Source organism: Dryobates pubescens, chromosome 15, assembly GCF_014839835.1.
Source record: "Dryobates pubescens isolate bDryPub1 chromosome 15, bDryPub1.pri, whole genome shotgun sequence".
Taxonomy (NCBI): Eukaryota; Metazoa; Chordata; class Aves; order Piciformes; family Picidae; genus Dryobates; species Dryobates pubescens.
The window spans coordinates 10,342,252-10,358,573 of NC_071626.1; positions in this window are offsets into that span (position 1 = coordinate 10,342,252).

Below are 16,322 nucleotides of genomic sequence, written 5' to 3' on the forward strand. Positions count from 1 at the left end.
ACTGTCATCCCAAGCAGCTGGCAAGTGAAATCCACACAGGGGTAAAAGGGAAGCACTGCCTAAGTGGAGATTTCTCAGATGCGTCTCCCACTGATGTCAGCTCAGGACAGGTCTGTTGAGAGACAAGAGCGAGGGATGTACAACTATCCCCTTGAGTCTGTGTGCCCATAAAACCAAACAGCAGGAATGAGTGAGACAGCTCCTCAGAAACCTTCACAGCATCCCACAAATCCAGCCTGAAGTATTTATTCTTTTGCATGTTGATGCAGCAGCTTAACTACTGTGAGCTTTCCTTTGGCTTTTATACACCCTGTGGGTGGGCAAGAGACAACACTAAACTCTGGGAGAATCTGCTCCGCTCTTTAACTCTCTTCTGGCTGCACTCCCTTTTCCACACAGCAACAGGAAAGGTAAGGCTGGAGCAGCAATAACCAGGCAGATTTGAGGGCCAAATGTTGAGAACTTTGCTGGGAAATATGTGAGCATTTATCCCTGGGATGGGGTCTCAGAGCTCACATTTCACACAAAATACATTTTTCTGAGAAGGAAGTCTTCAGACAGAAGAACTTACAAGAGGTACTATGTGGGTCAAGATGCTTCAGGAGATACAAAATGTTGGTTTCCCCTTCTTTCCTTAGTTCTGCTTCTTCTGTTCCTTGGTGCACCTGGTAAGGGCCAGCTGATTCTGTTTCAGCTGTCCAGGAAAGGGTTTGAAGTAACACACCAAAAGGTGACAAAGACAAAATGAATGAGACCTTCATCTACCAGATGAGACCAGTCCTTACATAACAACTACAGCCCATGCAAGTCAGAGAGGAAGACAGAAACTAGGTTGGGTTTGCAATGCTCCTGGGAAAGTTAAAGGGACAATCCTGTGCCATCTTGTTCTGTCTCCAAAGTTCCTGAGAAACTTGCTGCTGCTGCAGCCCTGTCTCTTTTGTCAGACTTGGAAGAGTTAAAAGGATTCAGCAAAGCAGAGACAGGAGTCCCACATTACTAGCAGCAGCCAATCCCGCAGGGCTGCAGGAGTTACTGCCAGTCAGTTCAAGAGGGAGCAGCAAGCAGCCTTTTTACTGCCTTTCATCTGGAGCTGTTTCAGTATTCGTATTTATTTCTTCTTTTTCTTTATGTTTTTCTCCCTATTAATGAAAAAGAGAAAAAAAAAAGAAAAAAAGGAATATAAAAGAATAAAATAAAATAAAAGGGGATAAAAGAGAACAGCTCTTCTATTAAATTTGAAGGTAAAAGCAAATCAGGATGCAAATTAGCATTAACACATCAAAACAGAAATGATGATAACATCTAGTTAAGGCTGTTAAATTGTTCCATCAGCTCTGAGAGTAAGGGAGAAGGGTGACAGTTCAGGAATGCCAGGTCTGAAAAGGAGCTAAGGTTTGTATTTAACATACAACTAAACAGCAGCAGAATTAAATGCTCAGGAGACACTTAACCACACCAGTGGAGACACATGCTAAGGGTTTGAGCACAGGAAGTAAAAAGAGGGGCTGAGGGATGCCTCAAAGGGGAATTTCTGTATGTGCCCCCTCTTCTCCCACAGGTAGAGACAGAGAAGGGAACACAATTTTTTTACCATTCAAACATTTTAATAGTAATGGGGAAAACTCACAAATCTACCCAGATTATTTCACCCTGCCATGAGCTCCAGTTAAGGTTCCCATCCCTCCACTGCTCTGTTGTTCATCATGTGTGGCACACATTGATCTGGGCTTCAAGTGCCAACAAGTGATCACTCAACTATCCCCAGCAGCAGGTGCTGCCTGCTGCTGGTGCCAGGACTGTCTCATTACTGAACTCTGCTTCTAGGAGCTCAGAAACATCTTAGTTGGCTACTGCACTTTTATGAAACCCAAACATCAAGAAAAAATGTTGTGTTGAGCTACTTCCCCTCCTTTAAGGCCTATTTTTTTTCTCTTTGTTTCTATCTGTCATTTGTTTCAGCTGCTAATGAGTTGCCAGTACAGTGTCTCTTCCCTGACAGAGATAATCTGCATTCTTATACAACTGCCTGTTTCTTTCCATTTCTCATTTATCATTTTTACCCATGCATGACCAGCAAGAGAAATGTTTCCATGACCAATATCTAGAGTAGCAGTTTTCAACTTTTTGGCTTATGGATCCCTAGTAGATTTGCCCACCAATTCCTCTAATTTTTCAGCTATTCCATGTGGAATATTGACTGCCAGTCATGAGAGATGTTGCCATGTGCTTCACTCCTACCTTCTCTCTCCTTTGTTTATTTTCTGTTCATCTGTACCTTTTTGTCATTAGAGCCTGTCCTCAGACGTTATTTTATTTGTTTAAGAAAAGATCCCCACATGTCCAAAGATCCACAGCAAAGGGAATTTGACAAGGCTGCAGCACTTGGCCCATGACTTGTCAAATACTCACTTGCATGTATTTAACTTCAGGCACTCTAAAGGCACACCTTAGGCAGCACTGAAGTCAACTGAACTGCTCACAGAGGACAAAGTGCAGTGCATGTTGAATACATTGCATGATTGGAGCCTGAGGCTACAGACGCTCTGGGGCAGGACTTTTTTCCTTACACTTACTTCTGTCAGAACGATATCCCACTCAGACTCTTTGTTTTCCCTGTCCTCAAATCATTTTATGGAGGAAATGAGTACCAGCCACATTTTGCAACAGAAGAAGAACAGGGGCAGGAAGAGCATGGTGGGTTGATGAACCTTCTCATAGCTTTGCCATTTAAGCCCTGTCCCTGCAAAGTGCCTTGAGATTTGGATGTACAAGGAGCTTCAAGAAGCTGTCATATTTTCAGTCTCCTTTGTTAATGGATACACTACAGCAAAACACAGGCTTTCAGGACTAAATATGTGATTTTATTCCATGGATGATCTAGCTGGAGAAAGCCAGAAATTTGGGGTGCTGAGCCCTCAATTTTGCAAACGTGACACGTCATGTCACAGTATCACAGTAGCACTAAGGTTGGAAGTGACCTCAAAGAACATCGAGTCCAACCTGTCACCACAGACCTCATGACTAGACCATGGCACCAAGTTCCACGTCCAATTCCCTCTTGAACACCTCCAGGGATGGTGACTCCACCACCTCCCCGGGCAGTCCATTCCAATGACGAATCACTCTCTCAGTGAAGAACTTTCTCCTCACCTCGAGCCTAAACTTCCCCTGGCACATCTTGAGACTGTGTCCCCTTGTTCTGGTGCTGGTTGCAGAGAGAAGAGACTAACCTTTTCCTGGCTACAGCCCCCCTTCAGGTAGTTGTAGAGAACAATGAGGTCACCCCTGATCCTTCTCTTCTCCAGGCTGAACAATCCCAGCTCCCTCAGCCTCTCCTCATAGGGCTTGTGCTCAAGGCCTCTCACCAGCCTTGTTGCCCTTCTCTGGACACGTTCAAGTGTCTCGATGTCCTTCCTAAACTGAGGGGCCCAGAACTGGACACAGGACTCAAGGTGCAGCCTAACCAATGAAGAGTACAGGGGCACAATGACCTCCCTGCTCCTGCTTGCCACACTATTCCTAATGCAGGCCAGGATGCCATTGGCCCTCTTGGCCACCTGGGCACACTGCTGGCTCATGTTTAGGTGGGTGTCAATCAGCACCCCCAGGTCCCTCTCTGTTTGGCAGCTCTCCAGCCACTCTGACCCCAGCCTGTAGCTCTGCATGGGGTTGTTGTGGCCAAAGTGCAGCACCTGGCACTTGGACTTATTAAATGCCATCCCATTGGACTCTGCCCATCTGTCCAGTCAGTCAAGATCCCTCTGCAGAGCCCTTCTGCCCTCTAACTGACCAACACTGCAAATAGCCTCTGTCATTGCCAAAGATTGGGCATGCCCATGGTAATTAAAATAAATCAATAAATAATTACACTACATTTCACCATCTGACCAGGAGACAAATATTTCTTACCTGGTTTGGTCTTTTCTTCTGTTGTTTTTTTTTTTCCTCTTTGTTTTGGTGTGGTGGAATTTTAAACTGAACAGTTCAGCCTTGCAGCTGCATAGAGAAACAGGCTGATTTTGGGTTTTTTTTCTTCTATGTTTTTAGAACTGCTACACAAATTGATAACCCTTTTTCTCCACATCACCCCAAGAATGAATTAAATAAATAAATAAATGCAGGAGACAGAGGTCCTCCCTAGAGATATGGGAGTAGAACCTGCCTTTTCCTTTGCAAGTCTGAGCAGATGCTCTTATCTGAACAGAGAAATCAGAATTATTATGCACTTTATAAAAGGGTGCATCTACTCTATGAATAAATTTAGCATAAAATTCACTGTTCTCCTGAGACTTCAGGAATTAGTAAAAATTCACTTGCTAACCTCAAACAAACAGTTATTATAGATTCCTAAAGTGGAGACCATGTTCTGTTGGTGAAGTTCCTGGTGAAAAAAACAAACAACCCAACGAACTTCTCTGTTCTGCTGCTTGGAGTAATAATATTCCCAACGAACTGAAAGTCTGTTTCAAGAAAGAATTTGAGTAAGAGTAAAACTCCAGGTACAATTTCTTACACTAAAAAGGAAAAAAAAATAGCTGTGTTGTTATGAAGTTGATATTGTTAAATTCATGTAACCTCAGGAAGCCCCAAAGTCATGGGCTGGTTTAAAAATGCCCCAAGACTTTTAAGGAGAAAAATAATTAGGTATCTTCATTCCTTTATTTTTACTGTCTGATTCTTGAGTGCTTCAGATTTCTTCTTTGGGGTTTATCACAGCAGGTTTTAGCATTAGAGCTGAGATTCACACATGACATGACAGTCCAAGGAGCTAGAGTCTGATGAAACCAGCAGGTTTTCCCTAAAGTTGCTACTGCTCTGTCATTTGACAAGCTTCAACAGCAGATTGAGAAGGTGATCTGACCCCTATGTTCAGCACCATTGAGGCCAATTCTGGAATGCTGGCTCCAGCACTACCTAGATTGTCAGTACAAGAGACATGGACACACTGGACAGAGTACAATGAAGAGCCACAAAGATGATTAAGGGACAGGAGATTCTCCCAGGTTGCTCAGGAGGGTTGTGAAGTCTCTATTCTTGGAGATATTCAAAAGCCATCTGGGCACACTACTGGGCAGCCTGCTCTAGATGGCCATGCTTAAACAGCAGGGTTGGACCAGAGACCTCCAGAGATCCTTTCTAATCTCTGCCAGTCTGTGATCCTATGACTCCCTTCTGCTTTTCTTAAGATATGTTCAGTGACATCTGTGTAGCAGAGAAGACCTCCTTTCTCAGGCATCTTCTGCCCAGACAAAGCTCATGCTCATAGAGGCTAAAACTGTGTAACTGTCTTTTGGTGCATGCCACAAAATGCACTGATGCATTTTAAAGTGCTAACTCTGGTGGACACATCTGTGTCATGGCAAAATGTTTGTACAGGGCAGTTCTCCAGCTGCAATATGAACAATATTTTTCTTCACAATTTTTACAATTTTCTGTTCTCTGCCCCTTTTGTATAAATTTAAAAGGATCTCATACACACTGATTATTTCAAGTCACTCTTAATTTTGCCAGCACTGACAGTCTCAATTTCTTAATCAAGACACCAGATTCAAAACAATTTTTGAAGCAGCTAGAATGAGCTGGAGGAAGGAAGTTAAAGTACTGCAAACATTTTAAAATAAAAAATAGACCCACAGAATTATTAATAGTGGGAAAGCAGTAACACCACCCAAACATTTGTGCTGATGCAGGGTCTATCAGCTACAGTTGCAAATTCAGTGAAATGGGTCTTTGAGAGAGTCTGACCTAATAAACCAAACCTTTTCCAGCTCCGGCTTGATGTCACTGATGACATATTCAGTCTTATGGTTGCCCATAAAAAGAAAAGAACAAAATAATAAGGAGTCTGGTTTACTCTCAGTCAGGTAATAACTCAGGTTTGCTCAAGATTTATGCTAGTGGTTGTGAAGTTGAATCTTGCCATCGCAGCTGAGACACTCTAAATTATCTGTGTCCTAGAAAACAAGACTAACGAGAAAAATCCTATAACCCAAATGTTTCCTGTGCTGATGGTCTTACAGACAGCCCATTGCTTTCCTATGAACACACCTCTTATTGCTGTCAGCAGACTGCAGTAGGATAAAATTTTTGTGTGCTGTTCATCTGCCTTTTATAACACAGTCCACAAAGGTGCCTAAGAGAATCCACACATAGGACTGAGCCTGCATTACAGATCTGTCTGTAATCTCTACCCTACCCACTTTTCCAAGAATTATGAGGACAAGGGTAACAATTACAGTATACTAAGAACTGACAGGGGAAGATTAATTTGAAAGAAGAAACCTGAAGATAGGTTTAGAAATGCATGCTGAAGCACTGATTGTGCACAGAGAGTGGAATCCATGTATGTATCACTGGCCATGGGGAATATGGCTCAGAGGGCTTACTGGCCCTGGGAAAGGGAACTCAGAAACTCAGAAACAGATCCTGTTCTCCACTTTCTTGTATTTCCCTTCCTCCCCTACTTCAGCTTCCAGCTCTAACCAAAATTATCTTAATGATAGCAGAAAACTCAATGAGGGAAAAAAAAAGTAAGCGTGCTTCTGTCAGTTCAGTGAGCTGAATCAGCTTGCTGGAGAGCTGGATGGGGCACAAGGCAAAAGAGTGGGAGGTGACCAGCAGAACCATCCCTTTAATAGAAGCCATAGGGTCAGTATAGCCATTTTTGCCTAAAACATCTTAATTGCAACTCACTTACCTGCAAACCTGGCCTATACCAGAACACCATCAATGCACATTTCTAAGGTATCCCTCAGTAAATTGTGGGTGGGTTTATCTATTACCTACCAATAGCAGACTCATTCTCCCACCCCCACCACTGTGCTTAATGGAAAATACTTACTCAAGTGCCACACTCAGTGAGCAACAGGCCTATTATTGTAGTTAATTGGAAATTCCCTGCTTAGATTACTTTTCCCCTTCTGCAGAAGAACTGTCTGTTCATCAAAACTAAAATTATTCTTCGAGACACTTTAATTGCAGTGAAGTTGCTATGAAACCAGTGATAGGCTTCAAAACTTGCCTGAAAACTTTGTCTGGCTTTGTACCAGCCCACCTTTCCAGATGGAAGTCAAGAAGCCCCACTTTTCAGACTCTCCCATGCTTTAAAGTTAGCTCTCCCAGAGGCTGATGAGGAGTTGAGAGCCCAGACCCTATCAGATATTGAGGCTACAAGTTTCCAAATCTCCAGGTCCCCAGCTCCTGCCTGTCAGAAGACATTTAGGCTTTCATTGCTCCTGGGCTTTAAGCCATGTTGGGTTGCAGCTCGGCTGTGGACTTAGCAAAGAACTGGCAGTTTCCAAACTCTGAGGCTCCTTATTCAGCAGATGTTATGATTCTGTGATTTTTTTCCTTGCTTCTCGCCAGCAGAAGTCAGATTCCAGTAAAAGTGGGACCTTTCTGATTCCTGACCTACTCATTCATCTCAGCAATATTTGTGTTTTCACAAAATACCAGGTTGGAAGGGACCCAGTGATAGTGGAGTTGAAATGAGAGGCCCCAGCATGCTGTTTTGCTTATAGAATGCTTTTCTAGTCAGACAAACTTCCCTTTTTTTTTAACCCAAACTCTCATCAACATTTCAGTGACTAAAATTATGGCAGAGCTTCCCAGAAATGGATTTTTCAATTCAGAGATTTGCATACCTGTCACTTTTTATGTTTAAAATGAAAACAATATCCAAATCATTGACTGAACCCTGACAACATTTCCATGTAGAGCTCTACCTAGTAGCATCCTATATAGCTAAGCAACACAAAAATATAAAACTCCTAGAGGCTCTCTTTTATAAAAGTCTCCAGCATGTCAGTAATTGTTTTTAGGAGTATTACAGCCTCACAAAAATTATAGCAATAATAAACCGTCTTTTAAAAGAAGACATAGAATTCCTTTCAGAATCCACAACTCTTTCCCCAGTAACTAACCCTTTGTGTGTCCTGCAATGATGCAATTTTACATTCACTTTTGTCACAGTACAATACAATTTCTTGCAATTGCATGGCTTAGGGAAAAAGACATGAGCTTCCAGTTACTCATGGGCTTCTTTTATTTTATCTTGATTTCTTTTTCTTTGATGCCACAGCTTGGTTCATTAGAACATAGTGTTCTTACAGCTTAAGCAAGGCTCCTCTCCACAAGTTCAGTTAACAATAGCAGACAGCTGAGATATATCTAGAGAGTGGCCAGCAGGAGCAGGGAGGTCATTCTGCCCCTGTACACTGCACTGGTTAGGCCGCACCTCGAGTACTGTGTCCAGTTCTGGGCTCCTCAGTTTAGGAAGGATGTTGACTTGCTGGAGCGTGTCCAGAGAAGGGCAACAAAGTTGGTGAGGGGCTTGGAACACAAGCTCTATGAGGAGAGACTGAGGGAGCTGGGGTTGCTTAGCCTGGAGAAGAGGAGACTCAGGGGTGACCTTATTGCTTTCTACAACTACCTGAAGGGGGGTTGTAGTCAGGCAGAGGTTGGTCTCTTCTCCCAGGCAAGCAGTACCAGAACAAGAGGACACAGTCTCAGGCTGCGCCAGGGGAGGTTTAGGCTGGAGGTTAGGAGGAAGTTTTACACAGAGAGAGAGATTGCCCACTGGAATGGGCTGCCCGAGGAGGTGGTGGGGTCGCCGTCGCTGGGGGTGTTCAGGGTGAGGCTTGACAGGATGCTTGGTTGCATGGTTTAGTTGATTAGGTGGTGTTGGATGATAGGTTGGACACGATGATCTTGAAGGTCTCTTCCAACCTGGTCTATTCTATTCTATTCTATTCTATTCTATTCTATTCTATTCTATTCTATTCTATTCTATTCACTGAAAAACTACCCTTACATGAAAATCAAGACAATCAGAATTACGCAGGTGCAACCTGAGGTCCCTTCCAGAGGGCTCTCTTGGTTGAAAGATGTTGTGGTGTCACCTATACTTTGCAGAAATGTATTTGCTCTGTAATAGAAGGTCCATTTTCAATTTTTTATTATATCCAGAGAAAATATCTGCATCTAGAAAAGTGTAATCAGGTCAACATACAATCCTAATCACAGATCAAGCAAAACAGCTGAAACAAGACAGGGTTTTTTATTTCTACTCCATTCCATGCCAGTAGCCCCTAAGACACCACGACAGGGGGACAACCCAGTATCACAGCTTCCTGGAGGTTGATTGCTCCAAATGTCTTCAGAGACTGACACCAATACCAGTCAGGCAGTGACAACCCAAGTTGCAACTCTGACAGCAAATGCTTCAATAAAGCGAAGACTGAGACATAATGAAATGTTTGAACACAGGTCTGACAATAGAAGTTTATAAAGCAAATAAATTGCAAATCATATTCAACCCCTCTCATATGTTAGTGCTTTAGGAATAAAGAAGCCTCCAGAAGTTTTCCTCTGGGTCTGAGAACAATTTCAACTTCACAGTCACTTCCTCTTGTAAAGAAAATTTCCTCCCCCTCCAGACACTGCACCATGGGCCAGATTAACAGATTTTTCGTTCTGATGTCTTAATTCTTCTTTTTCTCATTTCTGTCTAAGCTTTGGCTTTCACCACTACATCAGCTTTATCACTTAAGATAAGAGATATTTCTGCACTTTATTCCGTTATCTGATATATGTTAAGCATCCTGAGTCCACTACACTGAATGTAATATCAGAAGAAAGTTGATACAGTTGACTCTGGGAATTCATTGGAAAGGGTGGAAACCAATCTGGGGGTCTGACAGCAGTCTCTGTATCTAAGAGTTTGACCTATGAGATGACTGAGATCGATGCAATGTAGTGAAAGTATGAATGACTGAGGCTGGCTCATTGACCATGAGAGCCAGACAGATTCTGCTACTCAGACAGAGATTATTGAAAATAAATCACAAATGTCATCTTAGGGCAGTTTAGCAGCACAAGAGGTGTCCAAAAATATGCCTAAATCACCAGCTAAACTGCTCAGTCATGGGTGTGCACATTTAACTCCAATGACACCTGCTACTGTCTCTTTTTTTGACTAGTGCCTACCTTACCTGATCAACATGCAAAGAAAGACCTGTTTGAAAATACATTAAACACCTGACCTGGGCAATGGGTGGTAGTGCAGTCATAAATGTTAATATTTGATGGAACATCTGCATCTTGGAGGCACCTGAGTCTGCCCTGCATGACCACCAAATGGCTGTGTGTGAATCTTAACTTTCTTCTGGGCACTTTGATCTGTGCATATCCCAGAAGTGAGTTATGAAGGCTGTGAGAAGCATCATGTTTAATTGCTAGTTAAATTAAACAATATTTAATTGCTAGTGGAAAATTTGCTTCATAATCCCTGTCAATATTAGCTAATGACTATGTGAATCAGCTATACTACTATTCTTGATTTAAAAGAATACATGATGCTTCTGTGTTCTCTCCTATCATTTATGCTGTACTGCTGTGAGACTGGGATTCAAGATACCTCACATCCAAATGCTGGAACAGATACAGTTTAAGAACAGTGGTCAGGTCAGTAAGCTAAATCTGCTTAGCATGACCTAAATCCTCAGTCACAAGTCATTTGCTCAGATACAGAGGTCTGCAGACTACAAATAGAAAGGATTTGTATTGCTTTGGCTTGTAAAATAAAGAATGGGAGAGAATATCTACATCTCTGGTTCCAAGAAGGCAAAAATCAGGTCCATCTTGTCACCAAGGACTGGAGATACTTATTGAACATCATGGTACCTGAAAACTGTCCATCCCATTTTCTCCTCTGTATGGTCCTCTGAGGACAGTCTAACCTGTCACACCATTACCCTCTGTGGAGACTTGCTCATAGGCAAATAATTTACATTCTCCCCTTCTCTTCAGCAGCTAGAGTTCATCGTCCCTGCCATGTCATCCTCATTAGTATTTCCTTTCATTAACCTTGGAGATATAAATTTGATAAGACTTCAGGAAGATGTTATGTCATAGATATGGTAAAAACTTGGACACAGCTTATCAACCACTAAAAAAACAAAATACTGAGTCTTCCTCATGCTGCTAATTATGCTCTGTGCATAAAATTCACCCAGAAGTTGGAGGGCAGACTGGGAGCGAAGATACTCTCTACTGACACCAAGACAGCCTGTTCCATCTCAAAACTGTAGCAGCTGCTAAGAAGCCTATATTCAGACAGATCTATTTCTCTCCCCTTTGATACCTCTTGGCTGTGCCATCTTCATAAACTATAGAAGTAAAATGTGTCTCAATCCCTGGCAGAGGTTTAAAGGCAGAGATTCAGGAACTGTTGCTAGTGCCTGATGTACATTTATCACACAAAGAAAAGCTGACTCCATGGCAAGTTATTGCAGTGTGGTCTGTAGCTGAGCAGAAGTACATGAGCCATGCACAGCTCTGTGAGCATCCTTTATTAATCCAGGCACAGGAAGGACCAGGGCATTGCTGGAGTTGCCTCATTTTCTGTCCTATAAAACAAGGATGCCAGGTGAGCACATGGCTTCCCTGTCTCTGATTCTTCTGACAGGAGGCACTGTCATGGGTCTCTTGGTCTCTCCATTTCTGTTCATGAGTCTTGTGGATTTTCAGCATGAAATCTGGTTGCCTTGAAGCTTAAGCCTTCACATCTGTGGCAAATCAAATATTTTTAACGAAGATTTCACTTAGTGCCTCGTTAGACAAAACCAAAACAAACAAAAAACCCCACCACCCCAAATTATGCAAAGGGTCATTGTGTCAGCCTGATGAACACAAAAAACCCCTCAAGTGTGTTGCCTTTCAGAATAATACACCTTCAAGACTTTTCTATTATTATATTTAAATGCATAGTATGAATTCATTTTATCTTTCTTAGAAGCGTTGCCCTTTCTAAGTCTGCACCTTTGTATATGTTCCAGGAAACAGGTAACTTATAATTCATGAGATCCTTCTGTCCTATAAATACTAATTCTCTGTGATATAATGAGGTCCTGAGCATGTATTTACATAAAGCCCAGTTCTGCTTTCCGGCACCTTTTCACAGCAGTTTACATTAACAGTAATAAAAGCCCTTCACATCCATTCAAAACCTTAATGTTGCCCTAGGTAGTATCACATTATTCCATGGTAAATTATTTCTGTCTTAAGGCACAGAGCAAATTGCAGGTAAATTATTAATAATAATACTTAGATCTTATCTTCAAAGCACTTTGCTAACATTAATTAATTCCCGCACTTCTCTGAGGCAGGTAGCTGCATTATTACTTACATTCTTTACAAGAGGGAAAATGAAGACAAAGGCAAGATGAGATCTGCCTGCAGATGCTGCTGGCTATGGGATGCAGACTACCCGGCCGAGGCATCCCGGACCAAATGAAATGCTTTGCCTCCAACTATTTGCTGTCATCTTCTGCTTCTGCAGCAGACTGAATGGCAGGGTGTAATGCAAGACCCTGCTCCAGCTTCTTCTTTTTCAAGAAGTGAAGTGTGTTGATGAAAGGAATGAAGAGGTTAAGCTAAATTTGTTGAACTTTGCTCTGAGGATGATTATCTCCTCCAGCAGAAAGAAGAAAGCTGTGGGAGACCACTGTTTGACAGCCAGATTTACTGGAGAGTGCTTACCTGCAGGCTTGATTTCAAATAGGAAAGTAGAATTCCAGCCAAAAGAGGAAAAAATTGGACTTTCCAAAAGATTATTTTTTTTTTTAATTCCAGTATTTCTTCCCTGGATTTTAAAAAGAATTCTGCATTTTATGTAGGTTTTAAAAATCTTAACATCATATTACATTGATGCTATGCTAATGTGACAGCAACTAGTCATGGAAATACCCTGGTATTTATAGAAGCATAGAATCCATAAGGTTGGAAAAGACCTCAAAGATCATCAAGTCCAACCTGTCACCCAACACCTCATGACTACTAAACCATGGCACCAAGCCCCACATCCAATCCCCTAATGAACACCTCCAGGGATGGTGACTCCACCACCTCCCTGGGCAGCACATTCCAATGGCTAAACTCTCTCTGTGAAGAACTTATTCCTCACCTCAAGTCTAAACTTCCCCTGGCACAGCTTGAGGCTGTGTCCTCTTGTTCTGGTGCTGGTTGCCTGGGAGAAGAGACCGACGCCCTCCTGGCTAGAACCTCCCTTCAGGTAGCTGTAGACAGCAATAAGATCTCCCCTCAGCCTCCTCTTCTCCAGGCTAAACAATCCCAGCTCCCTCAGCCTCTCCTTGTAGGGCTTGTGCCTTTCACCAGCATTTGTTGGTTTTCAAACATTAAGGGAAGTTAACATGGCTCTAACTGGAGTATTTTACCTCTTTCTGTGAATCAGACTGACTCCTGATTTGTGAGAATAGAATAGAATAGAATAGAATAGAATAGAATAGAATAGAATAGAATAGAATAGAATAGAATAGAATTAACCAGGTTGGAAAAGAACTTTGATATCATCAAGTCCAACCTATCATCCAACATTATACTCCTAACATTTAAATGAGAGCATTTTAACAATCATGTTATGAAAGAACACATACACAAAAGAGAAAGATTAGAAACATCCAGAAAAGTAGCACAGGTATAATTTTCAAGTTTCAAATGAAAATTTTGAAGTGGGATCCTAAATCCCTTTTTTGTTCTCAAAATGCCTTCTCCTGTAAGAATTCCACAGAACTTTATATGGGTTTGCAAAAATTATTGACCACAATACAGAGAATTTTTTTTTCCCAATGAAAACTGTCTGAGAAATGTTACCTAATCAGCCTGAATACAGATAGCTGCGAGGATCCTGCTCACACCTCCACAGCAAGCTTTGTTCTCTGAAATTACATGGCCCTGTCTCACCTCCTCCCATAATGAAGTCTCTATTAAACACCCTCAGAACAGGAAATCTACACAGCAGTGCCCTAAGAGAATTATAATATACCCACAACTCAGATTTACTCTACTGGTGGGGTTGGATTTTTCCCCCCCAAAATTCATCTGTTAGCAGGTGCAGAAGCAGAGCTGCTGTGTTCCACAGTCAGGAGCGATGCTTCATCCATTGCCCTCTGGAGTCCGCTTCACTTACATCAAAACAATGGACTGCAGATGCCTAGCTCTGTCCTTTGGCAGTCAAAGAAGCCTTGGACAACTTTCATGGCCCGGTTAAGTGCCTAATGTTGGGGAAGCTTAGCTGTAGCAAAGTAGCTGTGTAGCTGAAGCCATTCATCTGCTGGCTGTGGTCATGGGGGAAATCTAGACAGTCTTCTCTGAACTAGAAATGGATGTGGCCCATCTGTGTAAGGAGTTCAGAGAAGTGTTCCAGGGAGTCTAATTCCTGATAGATATCTTCTAATTAGTTGTGTTTCTGAGGGCCAGAAACTCAGCTGAAATAAAGAGAGGTTCCCACTGGAACATCAATAATTAAGGATCTAGGGAGTAGTTTTTCAGGTATTATTGCTTTGTGAAGTGTGATCTGGTAGCTGTTCTAGTTCTAACTAGGGAAAGCACCAAGTATGTGCCTAAATTCATCCCTCTCCAAGTCAGGCTTCAGTCCATTCCCAAAAAGTGAAGGGCTATCTCTTTGGAAAGAGGGACAATGAACATTGGTAACCCAGCAAGACATCCTCCACCTTTGGTGTCCTCAGTCCAAACAGGATTCCAGGACTGGAGACAGATCACTTTCAACAGCAGTGGAAATCTAGGGTTCTGGGAGCATGCCAATCCACCTCCTGTCTCTTCTACCTGCATCCCAAAAATGACCTAGCAGCAAAACAGAGCTGTCAGTTGGTGAAAAACTCAATGTGAACTGGCAATGTGCACTTGCAGCCCAGAAGGCAAACAATATCCTGAGCTGCATCAAAACAAGTGTGACCAGCAGGACAAGGAAAGTGATAAAGTGATTCTCCTCCTCTACCCTGCTCTTGTGAGACCCCACCTGGAGTATTGCATCCAGTTCTGGTGACCACAACAGAAGAAGGACATTGAACTGCTGGAGTAGGACCAGAGGAAGACCATGAAGATGATCAGAGGGCTGGAGCATCTCCCCTATGGGGACAGGGCTGAGAGAGATGGGGCTGTTCAGCTTGGAGAAAAGAAGGCTCCAGGGATCTATAGGAAAGCTGGAAAGGGACTTTTTACAAGGGCTTGTTGTGATAGGACAAGAGGAAATGGATTGAAGCTTGAGGCAGGTAGATTTAGACTGGATATTAGAAATTCTTCACAGTATGAGTGGTGAGACACTGGAACAGGTTGCCCAGGGAGGTGGTGTATGCCTCCTCCCTGAAGTCGTTCAAAGCCAGGTTGGATGAGGCCTTGAACAATCTGGAAGGTGTCTCTGCCCATGTCAGGGGTGTTAGAACTTAATGATCTTGAAGATCTTCTCCAACCCAAACTATTCTATGATTCTATGAATCTATGAATCCCTTAGCAGTTGTTCCAGTCCCTGTTTCAGTGGAATCCAGGCTGCAAGTGAGGAGAATACACCCCTGCTGCTATGGTGAGCATTTTATTTTCTGGGTGGTTTTTTCCCCCCCCTGTTTTATTTTCTTTCTTTTTCTTTTTTCTTTTTTCAACTTACTCAGTTTTTGTGCACCAGGAGACCTTCCCATGCTTTATATCCCCTCATTTTAAGGGGGAAGCATGTGACTGTGTACCTGCTTATAGACTCAGTGACTATAACTATTGCTGGGAATGAGCCAGGAATTAAAAAAAGCAAGCAAGCAAGCAAGCAAGCAAACAAGCAAGCAAGCAAAACCCCACCAAAACCTCCCAAACAAACAACAAACCCACAAAGTTTTAGTTTTCTCACACTCTCAAGCAAACTTTAAAGAGTATTTTTATATGGCAGGATTTAGAACTGTTCACAGCCATCCACTACAGACTGTCAAACCAGGGTAGTCAGATCTGTTTCCCCATGTGCCCTACTCAGGCCTATATTGCAGCAGTGGGAGGGCAACTGCCTACAGAAGGTACTTAATGTCCATGTCTAGATAGGCAACTCAGACATCAAATGAACATAACTTTGATGTCATCATCTTCCACCAGCCCTCTAAAGTTTAATTTCAATAGATAATCTTTGCTCCTATGTACAGACAATCACATTATCACCACCGCCTTCCCAACAGTTTTTAAGATGGGGGGTATGTGTTTGCTTGGTGATTGCACAAATGGAATGATTAAATGATGCTTCTGATGTTGAAGCTGAATTGTTTAGCTCTGGGCTTCTCCTAATAACACCAGCTGAAATGAAATTCAAGCTTCTTAATGTGTAGTCCTGAATTTATTTTTGTTTGCCCAACAGCTTTAAGACTGTGTACAAAATCCATACCGAATTGTATTTACTTCTCTGCGGGCGAGGAGCCTCTGAGGAGTGTGACAGATCCCATCCAGACAGCCCAAAAGCCTGACTAGCTGCCCACCTA